Below are 20,393 nucleotides of genomic sequence, written 5' to 3'. Positions count from 1 at the left end.
AGGTGAGTCATCTGTGGACCAGGGCTGCCCTATGCCTCAGAGCAGATAAAAGCCAGCCAGCCCAGTCCCAGGTTGCGGGAGCAACATTGTTGGTAACCTGTTCCTGCCTGCACCCTGTCCTGCTCTTCTGCCAGAGTTCCTGACCCCACCCGACTCCTTGCCTTGGACCCAGCTTCAGCCATGATGGACAGCCTCCATATCACACCCTTGACCTCGGACTGGACTTGGACCTCGCTGCCCGGTAACCCCACGGGACAAGCACAGTGGGGCTTGTAAGAGCTGCTTCTTGGGACAGTGTCTCATCTGTAGAGCATCCCAAGAGCCAGATAGGGTGGCCTGCATGTCTGCATTGGGTCTCCATCCTTGAGGTCCCCTGTCCCGGTTGTGGATCCATATGGAAGTCTTAGAGGCCCAATCTGCCATGTAGGAACATAAGGATGGAGCAGAGATCTTCTTCTGCCCAACGCAGAGCAGTTCCTTTGGCCATTGGCTGCACAGTCACTCATCCACAAAGGAATTCACCCATCCCAAAGGGTTGGTGTGTGTGGACATCCCACCAGAATAGCCTGCAGAAATTCCAAGGTAGTGACAGACAGGGATGAACTGGCCTGGTTTGACTGGATTCCAAGCTGTATTGCCATCGCTTAAGTGCTACACCAGCTCCTGGGTGGTGTGTTCCCCCCTTCTGTCCCAATTTTTGCACCAGCCTAGCATTGCCATTGGAGGCTTTGGATGTGGCAGTGGCTATAACACTCCATCATTCCTCTGCTTCCTGGCCGGGGTTTGGGTTTCTGTGCTCACTGTTGATGCGAACCAAATGCACTAAATACACATTTAGGTGTTTGGTGATGACAATCCAAAGAGAATAATCAAGGAAATTACAGGTTGTAGCCAATAAAGTTATCTTGCTGCAAGAGTTCTGCCAGTGCAATGGAACTTCCTTTCCCTGCACACACCCCAAGTCTGCTCTGCAAGATGTGGGCACTCCCATAATAGATTTGGGGGGCACGAGAAGAATGGGAGATGAAGTCCTGTTGCACAGACAGAAGTCCTTGTGCTGTTGAGACATTATTGGATAAAGCCCTGTTTGTTTTAAATTAGGAGGAGGAAAATGAAATGCAAAAACATTGCAGTACTGATGTTTTTAATGTGCTCAGTACAGAGTTTCAGTATCCACAAAGAAATCAGTGTGTGTTCTGAGTATGCCCTAGATAAGTTTGAATCTTTGTTGCCTTAGATTGCATGTGTACCTATAGCAACATTGATGATACATTTGCTGATCATGGGCTGTATGAATGTCTGGTGTAGATTTTCAATTTCTTCGTTCTGTATGGGACAATGACAATAAAGATTATCATATCGTATCACATTGTATAAATGCAAATTGTTCAGAAAAGTATTTCCTTCACTAAAGATAGACCATAGATGATAGATGGAAATTATCTATCTATACCTATAATAAAAGTATAAGCATGTTGTCATGCTGCAGTTTGCTTTGCCACAGAGAGGTGGCAGTGTGAACTACAATGTGACAAGAGTCAATGTGGATGGGTGGCCCAGCTGATCTGTGGGGAGGTAGATCCTGAATAGGCCGCAGCAGCCTCTGCCCCCAGTAACCTGCTTGCTTTGCTGGCTCCTGCCTGCCAGCTCTAGGGCCTCTGCCCCCAGCACTTAGGTCCCCTGGCTAGCACTGCTGGTCACCCTGTTCCTCAGCCAACTGGGGGAATCTTCTCCTTTTGCCACTGATGAGGATGAAGAGTCAGCCTGCGAGGAGGAACAGCATGGGAAAGGGGAAACCAGTTAGAGGCAGTGGCCGGCTGGCCTCATAATCCCCAGCTGCTTTTGACCTCCTTCCTGCAGTGCTGCTGCAGCTGGGCCACCTCTTCAGCCTGATTGGCTACAGCATGAAGTGGAAAAGGGGAGGGTTGAGTGGGGTTAAATTAGGTGTTGGGCGAGGGAGGCTTAGGGATGGAGTGGGCAGGATTGGTAAGTGAAGCCAGCAGAGGTTTAAGTAGCCCCTAGTTTATTCTATTTTTTGTATATTTTAAATCTATGTTTTTATATTTAATTTATGTTTTTATGTATATTTTCTTGCTGAATGGTCTGTTGTGGCAGTCACCTGGGCTTCTGCTGAATTAATGGCTTGCATATTTATTTATTAAATTCCTCCCAGTAGCACCTTAGAGACCAACTAAGTTTGTTATTCGTGCGTCTGCACACTTCTTCAGATTCCAAAAATAGTTTTTGAAAGTTGCACCATTAGTGTCTGTTTAATTAACTGTAAAATGCAGCTATGGTTCCAGCCAAAGATCTAATAATTTGTCTGTTGTGAATTTTTAGTAGACTATTCTGACCCGACTCTCTTTGTCTTGTAAAACCTCCAGGCCCTTATTAACTGAATACCTTTCCCTTCTGCCAAAGCCTGAAGGCAAGGTGTGATATTTTTTAGCAGATAACTGAGTGAAATATAGTCATAACGAAATAGGAGCCCATGTGGAGCTTGAATAATAGCTTTCCATTTTGGAATAAGTGATGGGGGAAAGTTGTTGTAAAGCGGTCTTTTTATGTTTCTGATTAAAAGGAGGTGTGCCTTCAGCTGAATTTAAGCTGATAATATGCGTTGAAAACCTCTGCTGTCGTTTCCATGAATGTGCATGCCGTTATTAACTAGCATCACTCTGTCAAACTAACAAGCTGAGCACTTTTAATCACTGCAGCCAGATTCTCACTGCATCAGGCGGTACTTGCAAGAGATACTGTGTGAATTTGACACTCATAGTGAGTTGACCATATCCAGAAATGTGAGAAGAATGAATTACTTGGTCATTTTTGATTTTTATGCACAAAAGGCAAAATGACAAAACGAAGCAACATAATCCAGCCACATTCAAGCTTCCTACCAATGTTAATTGCTTCACCATATACTTAAACACAGCCCTCCGAAAGCACTGCCACTTAATGGCATGCTGAACAGAGCATTGTACACATACCTGAAACATAAGGAAACTTTGTTGGATAGAAGTTTGGTTTAGTTTAATAGTATAGTTGATGAGACCCCCCCCCCCCTTTCTTTTTATTTTATTGTATATTTTATACTTACAATTTATTTTCAGATTTTATTCTGGTTGGCATATCTAATAATTTTGAACTGCCTAAGACCATGGGAGTTACAGCTGTTGAACATTTTGTGTATTTATGCGCAAAGTCACTGATAATATATATATATTTTTTAAAAAAGAGTAGTAGTACAGTGATACCTCTGGTTACGCACTTAATTTGTTCTGGAGGTCTGTTCTTAACCTGAAGCACCACTTTAGATTTTATTATAATAATAATAATAATAATAATAATAATAATAATAATAATAATAATAATAATTATTATTATTATTATTATTATTATTATTATTATTATTATTATTTATTAGCTAATGGGGCCTCCCGTTGCCGCTGCACAATTTCTGTTTTCATCCTGAAGCAAAGTTCTTAACCCAGGTACTATTTCTGGGTTAGCGGAGTCTGTAACCTGAAGCGTATGTAACCTGAGGTACCACTGTACTTAAATTGGCCGTGGACTGGGCCCCTTCTATGGTCTGCAGGCTTAGATAGTAGTTGCACTTTTATATTCGGCCTGAAATGGCATATTCTTTAGATCGAAAATTGCATTCTTGAATAGGTTTTTCTTCTCCATCCTGAGATTGCCCAATATCACTTCTGCACAGTTCATTTCTGCAGTGTGCCGATAGGTAGTTACTCTTCAGGACTGATAACCACGACTAGCCATACCTTTCATGGTTTACAAAGGTGTTGAAAGACCTCATTTTTGTAGGTTATGAAGTCATGCTATACAGTAGAGAAATCTTCTTATTTTCCACTAATGTAAGCCATAGCCACAAACATCCTTACATTCTCTTTTGCCAATGAAACATTTCCCTTGAGTAATAAGTATCTTTTCCTTGACCCATTAGTCCAGGTACCCACATTTTATCTTTCCATTTTTTACTGTAAGAGTAGCTGCCAATCGACAATGCTTTGCTTGTATCATGCTAGCTGTAGTCATCACACAGGCAGTTGAATTTCACTGCTATTTTTGCTGGATTAAATCACCAGTATAAGTGAAAAGGAAGAGCAGTATATGAGCTTTTCCAAAACAAACCCATTTTTTTTTGCCAGAGCACACTGACACATTTTTAAAATATGGCACACATGCTTCTCCCCTTCCCATGCAATCTTCACAATATCCATATCACCATATTTATAATCAGTCATTCTCAAAGTCCCAGGGCAGAATTACATACATGCAAAATCAAAAAGTTATACAATTAAAATAAAACACATAAGCCAATTGCTAATAACCTGCAACTATCCTTCCTTATTTGGGACGCGGGTGGCGCTGTGGTCTAAACCACAGAGCCTAGGGCTTGCCGATCAGAAGGTCGGCGGTTCGAATCCCCGTGACGGGGTGAGCTCCCGTTGCTCGGTCCCTGCTCCTGCCAACCTAGCAGTTCAAAAGCACGTCAAAGTGCAAGTAGATAAATAAGTACCGCTCTAGCGGGAAGGTAAATGGTGTTTCAGTGCGCTGCTCTGGTTCGCCAGAAGCGGCTTAGTTATGCTGGCCACATGAACCGGAAGCTGTACGCCGGCTCCCTCGGCCAGAAAAGTGAGATGAGCTCCGCAACCCCAGAGTTGGTCACAACTGGACCTAATGGTCAGGGGTCCCTTTACCTTATAAGTTAAAATAGCCCCACCAAGAAAAATTCTAATAGCCAATACACCTGAGCCCCTGCAGGATAATTCTTATTTTGTAATATTGATATCATGTACCATCTGAGCTTTGCTTTATGGTAATTATTTCTACTTGTGTTTTTTCAAATGGAATTTATGTACTTTCTCCTATTAGCTTTCTTGTATTAACATAGATGTGCTGTTTCCTTTGTCTGAGGCCTATTTGATCCTACAGTCCTTCATTTGTTCCAGTTTGTAGTCCTAATGTAGAAGTATTTACAATTAATATATTTTCCCAAACATCAGTCTCTTTTATTGGGCATTGAAACTTAAGAATTCAGTTAAGAGGGGTTATAGATGAAAATATTCATGGGGCAGGGGTGGCCTCGTGTTCAGTGCAATTCTATACAGTCAACTCATAAGTAAGCCTTATTGTTTTCAGTAAGACTTACCGTATTTTTCTCTCTATTACACGCAGATTTTTTCTCCTAAAAAGGAAGGGGAAATGTCTGTGCGTGTTATGGAGCGAATGGGGGGGGGGGTCCCTGGAGCCGATTAGGGGAGCGCAGGAACAAAAATCAGCAAAAATCAATCGTGCGTTGTGTCGGAGAGGGAAACCTGAAAAGAGGAAGTGGTTGCTTTCCTGCATTCTGCCTCAGGGTCTTACTGCCCACCCTCCTCTGTTTCGTTGCTGTGTTTGCTCAAACGGAACAAAGAGCAGGCAAATCCCCTCCCCTCCAGGCAAGCAGAGGGGAAAGCAGAGCTCTTTCCTTCTAATTCCTCTCCGTGCTCCTCGCAGGCAGCCAGAAAACATGCAGGAGGAGAGAGAAAGCTGGCTTCGGTTTGTGGAAACTTTTGCCTTTCTTTCTTCCCTCCCGTAAAATCCCTCTCCTGCTTTCTTAGCCAGCTGCTTCTCTGCACACCGCTCTCTTGTCCCTTCTGTGTTTTTCCTTCACTCCCCACTTAAAATGTAGTTACAAAGCATGGATCCACATGGATCCTCAGGATCTTTGCATTGGGCCACCCCAAATTCACCATCAGATCACATAGCAGCCTGCCCCCCTAAAATCACACACCCACTGTTGCCTGGGGCTGCAATGGTGCAAAAACGTGGTTAAAAAGCATGGATCCACATGGATCCTCAGGATCTTTGCATCGGGCCACCCCAAATTCACCATCAGATCACATAGCAGCCTGCCCCCCAAAAATCACACACCCACTGTTGCCTGGGGCTGCAATGGTGCAAAAATGTGGTTAAAAAGCATGGATCCACATGGATCCTCAGGATCTTTGCATTGGGCCACCCCAAATTCACCATCAGATCACATGTCTGTGGCCACAGCATGAAGCACAAAAATGATACATCCACTGTTTCATTCAGAATTTTTTTCCTTGTTTTCCTCCTCTAAAAACGATGTGCGTGTTATGGTCAGGTGCGTGTTATAGAGCGAAAAATACGGTAATTCCTAGGGAAGGACTGTTGTCTTAATTTCTTGGTAAGATAAAATCCTGTTCTGTTCAAAATAGAATTAAAAACATGATTCATTTTAAAAATGCATTTTAACTAGAAAGAAAGCACTAGATTTGAAACTGAGAAGATAAAGTAGGCATTGCTAAACTGCAAAACTGTCTTGCCTATGTCAGCACAAAAAGTCTTTGTGATAATTGCTTTTCTGCACTTTAGCTCAACTATCCAGCATTCAATCTCCCGTCCTTTGCTAGAAAAGAGACTTGGAGATTCCATTTGAAAGAAGTAACTTATCAGGAGCTTACGAGCTTTGATATCTTGCTTTTAGTGTCTATTATATCAATACCCGGGAATAAAACAATATGGATAGAATAATCTGTGCTCCTATTGCAGTGATTTGTTTTATGAAGAAGTTTGTCAAGATAGAACCATCCTTTTGAGGTTTTACATAGAGACTGGCTTCATGCTTTTAAGGCATGAGTTTGTTGCAAATTCACTATCCAACATACTGTTAACAATAAGATATTCTATTATATCTATACCCAAATGAAAGTTATTGTAGGCTCTGAGAGAGCCACACAATGCCATTTGCACTGTCTTTGCTTCAAGTGAAAATCTGTTTACTGGAATTATTGTTCCATTCCTTAGTGAGCAATTTCAGCTCCAGTTACAATGTATGCAATAGATTGATAACGGTCCAGGTTTTTATGACTTTTTAATTCTTTATGTAGAGCCATTGAGTATGCTGTTTTTCCTTCATTTTAAAAAATGTGCCTTTTGCTTCAAAGGATTGCGGCTCAGCTCCCCATGGAATTGATTAGATTAATTTATTTCCGAACACTTCCTGTTCAGAAGCTTATACAGCAATGCCTAAAAGGAGTTTATGCTCATATGTAGCACATATATAACTGTATGGTTGAAAATGAGCTATTGCTTCAGATTATTTTTTTTTAAAGCAGAATACAAAGGACCTGAGCTCAGCATGCATTCCGAGTAAATAGGGCATATATATTGAAACTTGGTTATGAAAAAATTCCTCCTAATCGGCTACCAGCAATTAAAGCTCATTTGCCCCCATCCTTTCCCTCTTTTCCCTGAATTATGAAAAGCCTGTATTGTACTAGCAGGGTAGACAATGGACAGAGCTGATAAAACGTTATGCTGAATCCTGGAACCTTCAGGAACTTGGTTCCCTTGGTCAGAGATGTTCTCATGCTGGTGAAAACAAACCTGAATCTTTCAGAACAGTGAACATGGTTGCTTGATTGTGACTTGGAAAGGTGCATATGAAATCACGTGGAAAGAGCTATACCAGAAAAAGTGATCTGAAGCTTACAGCATGCTATTCACTGAAAGTGAATTATTTGAAAATGATTCATAGATGGTATTTAACTCCGAGTAGGTTCGGACATGGGTGGCGATGTCCGTTAAACCACAGAGCCTAGGACTTGCTGATCAGAAGGTCGGCAGTTCGAATCCCCGCGACGGGGTGAGCTCCCGTTGCTCGGTCCCTGATCCTGCCAACCTAGCAGTTCGAAAGCACTTCAAAGTGCAAGTAGATAAATAGGTACCGTTCCGGCGGGAAGGTAAACGGTGTTTCTATGCGCTGCACTGGTTCGCCAGAAGCGGCTTAGTTATGCTGGCCACATGACCCGGAAGCTGTACGCCGGGTCCCTTGGCCAGTAAAGCGAGATGAGCGCCGCAACCCCAGAGTCGTCTGCGACTGGACCTAACAGTCAGGGGTCCCTTTAACTTTAAGTTGGCTAAGATTTATAAAACAGAATCAGATATATGTTGGAAATGTAAAGAAGTAGAGGGAACATTCTTCTACATGTGATGGACATGTAAAAAGGTAAAAGCCTTTTGGGAAATTATTTATAATGAATTGAAAAAAATGTTCAAAACTATTTTCCAAAAAAATAACCCGAGTCCTTTTTGTTGGGGATAAGCCAGACTGAAATTCCCAGGTGTCAGAAAAGGTTATTTATGTATGCAACAACCATGGCCCATGTTTTGTTAGCCCGAAAATGGAAAGTGAGTGAGGTCCCTGTTAAACAGGATTGGCAACTTAAATTGACGGAATATGCACAACTTGCAGATTTAACATATAGAATAAGAGAGCAAGAAGAACATACGTTTAAAGAAGATTTGAAAACTTTTATTGAGTATATGGAAAATGACTGTGTACAGCTGAAAATGCTGGCAGCATTTAGATAAATTCAACAGAGTAAATAATTTTTGATGGATGTAAAAGTGGAAAACTGATTTGAATGGGTATAGTAATATGTGCAGGGGGGTATGATATGTAAAATGAACCGTGGAAAGAGAAGAGAAAGGGAAGCCATTGGATATTTTAAAGTTTGTAAAAAAATTATTTGGAATTGTAAAATTGAAAAGGAAAGGTGCATATGAAATCACGTGGAAAAAGCTGTACCAGTTATATCAGATTTACTGACTCCCCAACTTCTCCTGGATAAATCTGTTTTTTGCTCTATAGGTCCAGAAGATTTGAGTGTTTGGGAGTATCAAATGAATTCTCTAAAAACACTCGGTGAAACAAAAATATTTCAGTGCTAAAAAATTTAGTTCGCATTGTAACTTAACAAATATGTGATAACTGAGAGCTTCTCCACAATGATCTAAGGGAGACGGTGATTCTTCAGGTAACCTAGAAATGAGATTTTATGCACAGTTTTCAGCATCTGTGCAGTATGCTGATGTGAAATGGCTGAAATAGCTGAAAGCTGCTATATATCAGCTGAAATTCCCAGACAACATACTAAAAGTTGCAGTGTTCGGCTTGTTGCAAAATGGGTTGCTGGGTTTTTTCACAGCATGGTCATTCTGTTCCATCTCTTATTAAAAGCGCTTGAAAATTTTGTCATACCAAATGCAGGAATGGGAAAGACCCTAACCCTTTGTAAGAAGGCCTACTTGGAAGGAGGCAAGGATTGAGTAAGGAGTCCTAGAGACATAGAGCTGCTTCTCTTGGTTGATGCTTTGGATTCACAAGAACGTTTAATTATCTTTCTTCCACTGCACTCGCAGTCCTCTCACAGCACATCTAATGTGTGTCTGCACACAGTGTTGGAGTGATTGATCCACGTGGAATGAAGAAGCCTCTAACTGGCACTTTCAATTTGAGATACTTGGTGAGACCAATTTAGTTGGCTTGGAGCGATCCCATCTGTGTGTCACTGATGTACCGTGTCATTGAGCGATCACAGTTGGAAGGCAGTTTATTTTGCAGGTAGGCTTCGTGAAAATGAGAACAAAATCCGGTCTAATAGAAAGATGGCATTACAGTCGAACTTTGGTTGTCGAACGTCATCCATTCCGGAAGACCGTTCGACTTCCGAAACGTTCAACAACTGAGGCACAGATTCTGATTGGTTGCCAGAACTTATTGCACTCAAGCGGAAGCCGCGTCAGATGTTCGGGTTCCGAAAAACGTTTGAAAACTGGAGCATTTACTTCCAGGTTTTCGGCGTTCGGGAACCGAAACATTCGAAAACGGAGCCATTCGGGAACTGAGGTTTGACCGTACTGGGATGTGTCACTAGAAAAGGCCACAATTAGTATTGGGTCAGGTTGGGAGGTTTTCATGAAACCTGTGGGCATAGGATCTGGCAGAAGGATTTAGCCAGATAGCATGTTGCCACAGAAGACTTTGCAATTGATTTCTCTGCCTTAGATAGAGCCTTTTGTGAGGACTGGTTCTACTAGCCAGCTACTAGACCTTAGTAGGCAAGTAGACTCAGCTTTAGCGTTCGAAATTTGCCAGGTGCATTTTCAGGGGCGCCGACTTATAAAAAATATTGGGGGGCCCATACCGGGGAGGGTGAAGCCAACTAGGCTGGCGGGGGGCGGGCGCGGCCGGTGCAGAGAAAACCGCTTTGAACCCGCTGTCAGTCAGCCGGGGCTGAAAGGCAGACTTTCTCCCTCGGCTCATCGTTTGCCCGGCCGCCCGTGCGGGATCCCACCGGGGAGGCGGAGTGCTGAATGCCGTTACAGTTTTATTTTGGGCGCCTCCGGTCTCCTCCTCCTGCTTTTCCCGTGCTCCATCCCCTCGGCGACTTCACGCTTCCAGCAGAGAAGCTGCGCGCAGCTCCGGGCGGCGGATGGGAAGACCCCCCTCGCGGGTTTTTCACGCCTGGAGAGCGCCGGTTCGGAGCGGGTCGCAGTCTCCGCTGTTGCCGGCCGAGCAGGAGCGCCGAAGAACCAAGAGTGGGCGGGGACGAAGGGAGACGAAGCCGGGAAGTGACGGAGGCGACAGAAGGTAGCGGCGCGCGTCACCTTCTATCCGAGGCGCGTGGAAGCGGAATGAAGCGGCTGGCAGAGAATCGCCGGGGGGGGGGCGTAATGAGGCCGAACTAATAATTTTCTTAAATTATTGGGGGGGCAGAGCCCCCCCAAACGAATTTTTGAGGGGGCTCGGGCCCCCTCAGGCCCCATGGAGTCGGCGCCTATGTGCATTTTGCACCAGGCTACCAGCCACTTGCGACCAAGTGAAGATGCCCAGATACCAGGATGGGACCTGACGTCTCCCCCATCTGGAGGTGCCTGCCTGGCGATCCTTGGATCCAGACTGTTTTCACGCACCAGCAACACATCCTGTAGAGTTCTATCTGTGATATCTGCACAAACAGAAAAAAATTCAGGAACTAAAAATTTGTATCGGAAAAATGATTTTCGAGCCGTCTGGCCCCAAAACGGCAACTAGGCATTTGGTTTTGGTAAGTGTAATCCCAGTTTAATGAGCCATTTGGTGCCTAACTTATATATCTGAGCTTCTAACGCACTTCAGTTGGGAGGAAGTGGGAAATGTCCTTTTGAAAGATAAAATTGTGTTGGTCTTCTAGAGCATGGGAGCATGGTATGCGAAATAAATGATTTCTGATCAGAGACTGTTTTAAAATACCATTAAATATATATTGGTCATTAAGAGATAAATCTGGAGAGGAAGTTTTAACAAGATGATAACACACTCCATTATATGGGTGCAAACATTTTAGCTGAAGTGTTGACAACTGATACCCTAATGCTGTAGAAGAAAATTCTTCACATAGCTGAGGATAATGGATAGCTACTAGAATAGCTGAGATTTTGAACCCAGTTTTGGAATGAAATTATTTTAATGGCATCAAGTGGCATTTAGAAAAACAAAATAGTAAAAACTATTGGTTTTTTTTGTCACCTAATTTTAGTTAGTACTTGCAATAATGGGCTAGCAATAGGGCACTCACACATTATTAACTTATCTACCGCAAAACCCCAATTGTCCTTTAACAACATGATCAAAAAGAGGAGCATTGTTTGTGTATATTTTAGTTTGCAGCTTTTTACATTGTATAAACTTTCTGTGAATGGTTGACAGTGCACTTGTGTGAATTATCGTTGTTGTTGTTGTTTAGTCGTTTAGTTGTGTCCGACTCTTTGTGACCCCATGGACCAGAGCACGCCAGGCACTCCTGTCTTCCACTGCCTCCGGCAGTTTGGTCAAACTCATGCTGGTAACTTCGCGAACACTATCCAACCATCTCGTCCTCTGTCGTCCCCTTCTCCTTGTGCCCTCCATCTTTCCCAACACCAGGGGCTTTTCCAGGGAGTCTTCTCTTCTCATGAGGTGGCCAAAGTCTTGGAGCCTCAGCTTCAGGATCTGCTCAGGGCTGATTTCCTTCAGAATGGAGAGGTTTGATCTTCTTGCAGTCCATGGGACTCTCAAGAGTCTCCTCCAGTGCCATAATTCAAAAGCATCAATTCTTCGGCGATCAGCCTTCTTTATGGTTCAGCTTTCACTTCTATGAATTATTGTAGTCGAACTTTATTTCCTGATTTTTCCGAAGAGACCACTCGTATTTGTTTGTCCCCTGATAAACATTGGGATATCCAGATCATATTTAATCATCATGTGAAAAGGTAGATGATACGTTAGTGTAGGAAGGCTACTAGAGTAGATATGCAAACACATGGATTGTGTGTGTGTGTGTGTGTGTGTGTGTAAAAATGTATTTTAGACAACTTCCTTTGCAAAGTTTGCTTTGGCAGTGAACCTCAGCAGCAGAAAACTGCGCAAAGAAAAACACCAGAATTTCAGCCAAAGAAAACATTTTCTGCACTTGGTAGCCTTGCCTGATTTATTAATACCTTTTTGATCTGCTTGGATTTTGAAAGACAAATATTCATTAGGGATTGCATGCATAAGCAGCTAGTGTTTGTCTTGTTCCATTTAAAGAGTCCTACAGTGTATCATTTGAAAGTCCATGGCACATTCCCATACATCAGACGGTTTAATTTGACAAACACAGTTCAAGGACCTTTGAATTCAGAACCAACGATGGCCACTGATTCATTAAGTACTAGGCTGCATTACCACCAAATTCCCCAGATGTCTGGTGAAGCTGGCTGTTATTCATTTAACCATTTCAAAGTTGCATAAGTGTTGGGTAACTCCATGCATAAGAGAGGGACAGTAGTTTGCTTTGTTTCCATTCCAGGGCAAGATGCACTCATTAAATCCTGCCTGCTATGTAACAGTTAAAAATGGGAAGACCTGCCTAAGAAAAGGGTTGCAAGGTAGAGTAGTTATTTAATAATAATAATAATAATAATACAGTGGTGCCTCGCAAGACGAAAAGAATCCGTTCCGCGATTCTCTTCGTCTAGCGGTTTTTTCGTCTTGCAAAGCAACCCCATTAGCGGCTAAGCGGATTAGCGCTATTAGCGATTTAGCGCTATTAGCGGCTTAGCGGGCTTAGCAGCTAAGCTGTTAAAAGGCTATTAACGGCTTAGCGGCTTTGAAAAAGGGGGGGGGGCAAAAAATATATGGCGAGACTCACAAGACGTTTTCGTCTTGCGAAGCAAGCCCATAGGGAAATTCGTCTTGCGAAGCGCATCCGCGACGGAAAACCCTTTCGTCTTGCGGGTTTTTCGTCTTGCGAGGCATTCGTCTTGCAGGGCACCACTGTAATAGTAATAATAATAATAATAATAATAATAATAATAAATTTTATTTATACCCCGCTCTCCCCAGCCAAGGCCGGGCTCAGGGCGGCTAACAAACAATAATAAAAACAAGTTGAATGAATACAATTTAAAAACAAGATTAAAATACAACATTAAAACATTGAAACATTAAAATGCAGCCTCATCACAGGAGGAGAACGGAAAAAAGAAAGGGGGAGGGAATCATATTGACTCCAAGCCAAAGGCCAGGCGGAACAACTCTGTCTTACAGGCCCCGCGGAAAGAAATCAGATCCCGCGGCGCCCTGGTCTCATGAGATAGAGCGTTCCATCAGGCCGGGGCCAATGTTGAAAAGGCCCTGGCTCTGGTTGAGGCTAATCTGACTTCCTTAGGGCCCAGGACCTCTAGGGTGTTGCTATTTATGGACCTTAAGGTCCTCTGTGGGGCATACCGGGAGAGGCGGTCCCGTAGGTACGAGGGCCCTAGGCCGTGATTTAGTGGAATTATTCACGCTAAAGGGCCTTGCATATCCTGTCCTCATCGTTTAAGTTTTCTACCTATGGTTCATGCTACCTATTGGTAATAACTGGTGCTAGAAACATCTGTTTAGAGCCGATGTTTTATTTCTGCATTGTTCACAATTTCTGACTCAACTGGGTAAGACTGAAGAAAAAGGAGGGAATGGAGCCAAAGAAAACAAGAAACTTAAAGCAGGAAGCTTAAGAGAGAAGTGGAGAATCAGAGAGAAAGGAAGAGGAGGAAAATCTTTAAAAAATTCCTTCCAGTAGCACCTTAGAGACCAACTAAGTTTGTTATTGGTATGAGCTTTCGTGTGCATGCACACTGTGTATCTGAAGAAGTGTGCATGCACACAAAAGCTCATACCAATAACAAACTTAGTTGGTATCTAAAGCAGTGTTTCCCAACCGGTGTTCCGCGGCACACTAGTGTGCCGTGAGACGTTGCCTAGTGTGCCGTGGGAGGGAGGCGGGCGAGTCGGGCGGCGAGAGGCGGGGCGGCGGCGGCGAGCACACGCGGGGCGGCGAGCGAGCTCCCTCCCACATCCCATCGCCGCGAATGCAGGCTTTCGCTGAAGCCTGGAGAGCGAGAGGGGTCCGTGCGCACTGACCCCTCTTGCTCTCCAGGCTTAAGGAAGCTATCCCCCCAGCCGCGCAAGGTCCCAGAGCGATGCCAAAGCTGCGAGCACCTTCGCCATCGCTCTCCGACCCATTCGGGGGGCTGGGGACGGGAGAAGCTCCAGCTTCCCCCGCCCCCAGCCCGCGCAAGGTCGCAGAGCGATGCGGAAGGTGCGCGCACCTTCGCCATCGCTCTCCGACCTGCTCTGGGGGCTGGGGACGGGAGAAGCTCCGGCTTCCCCCGCCCCCAGCCCGCGCAAGGTCCCAGAGCGATGCGGAAGGTGCGCGCACCTTCGCCATCGCTCTCCGACCTGCTCTGGGGGCTGGGGACGGGAGAAGCTCCGGCTTCCCCCGCCCCCAGCCCGCGCAAGGTCCCAGAGCGATGCGGAAGGTGCGCGCACCTTCGCCATCGCTCTCCGACCTGCTCTGGGGGCTGGGGACGGGAGAAGCTCCGGCTTCCCCCGCCCCCAGCCCGCGCAAGGTCCCAGAGCGATGCCGAAGGTGCGCGCACCTTCGCCATCGCTCTCCGACCTGCTCTGGGGGCTGGGGACGGGAGAAGCTCCGGCTTCCCCCGCCCCCAGCCCGCGCAAGGTCCCAGAGCGATGCGGAAGGTGCGCGCACCTTCGCCATCGCTCTCCGACCTGCTCTGGGGGCTGGGGACGGGAGAAGCTCCGGCTTCCCCCGCCCCCAGCCCGCGCAAGGTCCCAGAGCGATGCGGAAGGTGCGCGCACCTTCGCCATCGCTCTCCGACCTGCTCTGGGGGCTGGGGACGGGAGAAGCTCCGGCTTCCCCCGCCCCCAGCCCGCGCAAGGTCCCAGAACGATGCCGAAGGTGCGCGCACCTTCGCCATCGCTCTCCGACCTGCTCTGGGGGCTGGGGACGGGAGAAGCTCCGGCTTCCCCCGCCCCCCGCCCGCGCAAGGTCCCAGAGCGATGCCGAAGCTGCGCGCACCTTCGCCATCGCTCTCCGACCTGCTCTGGGGGCTGGGGACGGGAGAAGCTCCGGCTTCCCCCGCCCCCAGCCCGCGCAAGGTCCCAGAGCGATGCCGAAGGTGCGCGCACCTTCGCCATCGCTCTCCGACCTGCTCTGGGGGCTGGGGACGGGAGAAGCTCCGGCTTCCCCCGCCCCCAGCCCGCGCAAGGTCCCAGAGCGATGCGGAAGGTGCGCGCACCTTCGCCATCGCTCTCCGACCTGCTCTGGGGGCTGGGGACGGGAGAAGCTCCGGCTTCCCCCGCCCCCAGCCCGCGCAAGGTCCCAGAGCGATGCCGAAGGTGCGCGCACCTTCGCCATCGCTCTCCGACCTGCTCTGGGGGCTGGGGACGGGAGAAGCTCCGGCTTCCCCCGCCCCCAGCCCGCGCAAGGTCCCAGAGCGATGCGGAAGGTGCGCGCACCTTCGCCATCGCTCTCCGACCTGCTCTGGGGGCTGGGGACGGGAGAAGCTCCGGCTTCCCCCGCCCCCAGCCCGCGCAAGGTCCCAGAGCGATGCCGAAGGTGCGCGCACCTTCGCCATCGCTCTCCGACCTGCTCTGGGGGCTGGGGACGGGAGAAGCTCCGGCTTCCCCCGCCCCCAGCCCGCGCAAGGTCCCAGAGCGATGCGGAAGGTGCGCGCACCTTCGCCATCGCTCTCCGACCTGCTCTGGCGGCTGGGGGCGGGAGAAGCTCCGGCTTCCCCCGCCCCCAGCCCGCGCAAGGTCCCAGAGCGATGCGGAAGGTGCGCGCACCTTCGCCATCGCTCTCCGACCTGCTCTGGGGGCTGGGGACGGGAGAAGCTCCGGCTTCCCCCGCCCCCAGCCCGCGCAAGGTCCCAGAGCGATGCCGAAGGTGCGCGCACCTTCGCCATCGCTCTCCGACCTGCTCTGGGGGCTGGGGACGGGAGAAGCTCCGGCTTCCCCCGCCCCCAGCCCGCGCAAGGTCCCAGAGCGATGCCGAAGGTGCGCGCACCTTCGCCATCGCTCTCCGACCTGCTCTGGCGGCTGGGGGCGGGAGAAGCTCCGGCTTCCCCCGCCCCCAGCCCGCGCAAGGTCCCAGAGCGATGCGGAAGGTGCGCGCACCTTCGCCATCGCTCTCCGACCTGCTCTGGGGGCTGGGGGCGGGAGAAGCTCCGGCTTCCCCCGCCCCCAGCCCGCGCAAGGTCCCAGAGCGATGCGGAAGGTGCGCGCACCTTCGCCATCGCTCTCCGACCTGCTCTGGGGGCTGGGGACGGGAGAAGCTCTGGCTTCCCCCGCCCCCAGCCCGCGCAAGCCCTTCGCCATCGCTCTCTGACCTGCTCTGGCGGCTGGGGGCGGGAGAAGCTCCGGCTTCCCCCGCCCCCAGCCCGCGCAAGGTCCCAGAGCGATGCCGAAGGTGCGCACACCTTCGCCATCGCTCTCTGACCTGCTCTGGCGGCTGGGGGCGGGGGAAGCTCGGGCTTCCACCACCCCCAGCTCCTGCAAGCTCCGGGAGCAATGGCAAAGGTGCACTCCCTAAAATCCCCCCCTCCCTAAAATCCTGGCTCAGTCAAATGCAGAGTGAATCCAGTCTGAATGGAAACAGCCCATGCAATCTTTTCCCAGTGTTTGTGGAGTCAGACTGGGCTTACATATGTAGGAGTCTCTGTGTGTCGGCCAGCTTTCCTCAACCCGGGGTTTTTCCAGATGTTTTGGATTACAACTTGCGCCAGCCAGCTGATTGCTCCAAAACATCTGGAGGGCTCTAGGTTGGAGAAGGCTGGAGAGTAGACCCTATTCCTATACATTGGTGCAAGGAGTACTCTGGGAAGAGCTACACCCCGACCGAAAAGGGCACAAATCCCACAGTGTGCAGAGTGTATAATTTTTGTGCTCCTCCGATTCCCAGCTGTGAGAACTACAGATGTCATTCATCTGAGAGGAACAGATGTTAACTCCCTCCCCGCCCCCCAGCACCCTCAGAAAAAGAGAGATGTTCCATTAACTTACTCACAATCTTTTTGATTGTGAGGCAAGGCTTTAAAAGGCTGTAAATCTGCCTCCTTGTTACGGACGGCAACAATAGATTGATTTACGGCAGAAGAGCAACTGTTGGGCTTATGCAAGCTGAATGCATGAATGTGCAAGTTAGCGCCGGATTTTACAGAGGCCAGATATTATTGGTGCTGTATTTTGTCAAGGATTTGAGTATCTTATTAATTGGACAGGGGGTTTTTACCTATGGATATCCCGAACCTGTCTTTGTGAGCCAGGACAAAAGCTGAACCGTTCTGCATAGCTGGTGCAGCGTTGGGGCAAGCTTTTCTTCCAGCGGAGAGCAACGTGATCTTGTTGTTGTTTAGTCATTTAGTCGTGTCCTACTCTTCGTTAACCCATGGACTAGAGCACGCCAGGCACTCCTGTCTTGCACTGCTTCCTGCAGTTTGGTCAAACTCATGTTAGTAGCTTTGAGAACACTGTCCAGCCATCTTGTCCTCTGTCGTCCCCTTCTCCTTGTGCCCTCCATCTTTCCCAACATCAGGGTCTTTTCCAGGGAGTCTTCTCTTCTCATGAGGTGGCCGAAGTCTTGGAGCCTCAGCTTCAGGATCTGTCCTTCCAGTGAGCACTCAGGGCTGATTTCCTTCAGAATGGAGAGGTTTGATCTTAGGGCAGTCCTTAGCAGGCCAGAAATGACCAGAACTTGCTGAACCACTATCTGGCGACAAAGGTATCTCCCAAACACATTGCTGGGGTCCTTTCTAGCTTTCACTGTGTGCAAAATTGAAGCCTTAGAATAGAGCCAGAGATAACATTGCTATCAGTGGATAAGACTTTCAGTAGCTGCTGGGCGTGAGTGACAGAGGCTGTGCTCTCTGCCTTCGCAGCTGGAGGCCATATGCTGCTGAAACCAGTTGGGGAGAGGACTCTTGTGCTCAGTGTCCTGCTTGCAGGTTTTCCACCAGTATCTGGTTGGCCACTGTGAGAATGAGATTCTGGACCAGTTGACCCACTGGCCTGATCAAGAAGGCTCTTAACATTCTTGTGTTCTCAACATGTTTCAGATATATGAGACTCCTTTGAAAGTATATTCATTGCATTTAATAAAGGTAATGGTAAAGGGACCCCTGACCATCAGGTCCAGTCGTGACCGACTCTGGGGTTGTGACGCTCATCTCACTTTATTGGCCGAGGGAGCCGGTGTACAGCTTCTGGGTCATGTGGCCAGCATGACTAAGCTGCTTCTGGCGAACCAGAGCAGTGCACAGAAACGCCATTTACCTTCCCACCGGAGCGGTACCTATTTATCTACTTGCACTTTGACGTTCTTTCGAACTACTACGTTGGCAGGAGCAGGGACCGAGCAACGGGAGCTCACCCCGTCGCGGGGATTCGAACCGCTGACCTTCTGATCGGCAAGTCCTAGGCTCTGTGGTTTAATCCACAGCGCCACCCGCGTCCCTTATTGCATTTAATATCCCCATGCAAAAACACAATTTTGCTTCCTAGGCTCACTGTGTAGCAAGCAAATGGACCACTAGCCTCCGGTGAGCAGTTGATTTCTTCCCCCAACCTTGGAGCTGCATCGGAGATCAGGGATCATCTGGTGTGGCGATCCCAGTCACTTCTCTGACACCAAGGTTGGGTGAAAGTCTGGGAATGGGTTGATCGCTTTGTATAAGCACGCTATTACGGTTGCCAAGAAATCACCGCGTAGCAATTTTATGCTTTCTTTTTAAAAGTCCACTTCTTTAGCCAATGTGGATCAGTTGGTAGAGCATGAGACTCTTAATCTCAGGTCGTGGGTTCAAGTCCCACGTTGGGCAAAAGATTCCTGCATTGCAGAGGGTTGGACTAGATGACCCTTTCAATTCTATGATCCATTCACTTGTCCATGAACATTCATATAAAGCTTCTACTCTGTTTTTTTAGGTCTGGCAGCCCTGTTTAGGGAAGTTGTTGTTGACTGATGTTTTAATGTATTTTTAATCTTTTGTTGGAAGCCGCCCAGAGTGGCTTGGGAAACAATGGGCAGGGTATAAATAATAACAAATTATTATTATTATTTATTTATTTATTTATTTATTTATTTATTTATTTATTTATTACTATTACCTAAATTTTAGAGATATGGATGTTGGCTGAGCCATTGCTCAATTCCCCAGCATGCACAGCTACCATCTGCGTAGCAAATCTAGACTCACCCCATGATGAGGATTGTGAGCTATGTGAGCTGGGCAATATCTGGTTTCCAACATCACAATATATCCCTAGCTAAACATTGCGACACACCATTATATCATGATGTCGGATGGAGATATGTAGAGGTGAACAGTAGGGCCGGGCGATATCTGGTTTTCAACATCACGATATATCACCAGCTAAACATTGCAATATACTGATACATCACAATGCCTGAAATAAGGATGGAGCTACATAGAAGCATTGGCTGGCTTCACAATTTTTCCGACATTGTGATTTGTGCATAGCACACACACATACATCATGATTTGCGATATATTGCCAAGTCAAAAATTACAAAACTGATAACATGAAATGGCCTTCAAACCGGTTTTGGATGATAGATCGATTCATTTGAGAGCTGAAGATGCATTGAAAACAGGACAAGGCAGCTTTACTGGTCTATGAAATGTTGTTGTAGAAAAGGGATTGAGCCACAGGTCTCATCATCTCCATTTTTGCCTGCCTTGCTGGCAGAGGTGGATGTGCTTTGTTGATCCATCTTTCTTGAATGGACTCTTAATATTCTTCACCCAAATAACTTCACCGGGGTCAGTAACAAGCAAGGTGCCTCTTCTTTGAAGAGTGAGGGGGGTGGAATTATGTTGTTTCTTTGAAAACAGGTCTTTAGGCAACTGAAGGATATTGAATCTGAATAGATTATCGAATACAGTGGTACCTTGGTACTCAAATGTTTAGGGAAGCTTTTAATGTTTGATGTATTACAGTATTTTAATATTTTTTTTGGAAGCCGCCCAGAGTGGCTGGGGAAGCCCAGCTAGATGAGCGGGGTATAAATAATAAATTGTTTTTTTATTATTATTATTATTATTATTATTATTATTATTATTATTATTATTCCTGAACAAATCGGCTCCCGAACACCACAAACCCAGAAGTAAGTGTCCCAGTTTGCAAATGTTTTTTGGAAGCC

General features: G+C 47.2%; 1 protein-coding gene across 4 annotated transcripts in view; it reads left to right on the top strand.

The window, feature by feature from the left end:
* The window catches only part of MLLT3 (MLLT3 super elongation complex subunit), a 120,585-nt gene that overhangs the window by 76,579 nt on the left and 23,613 nt on the right, over positions 1-20,393 (top strand). The window lies entirely within an intron of this gene.

The sequence above is a fragment of the Podarcis muralis genome, chromosome 17 (assembly GCF_964188315.1).
Source record: "Podarcis muralis chromosome 17, rPodMur119.hap1.1, whole genome shotgun sequence".
Taxonomy (NCBI): Eukaryota; Metazoa; Chordata; class Lepidosauria; order Squamata; family Lacertidae; genus Podarcis; species Podarcis muralis.
This window is presented reverse-complemented; position numbering and strand designations above follow the sequence as displayed.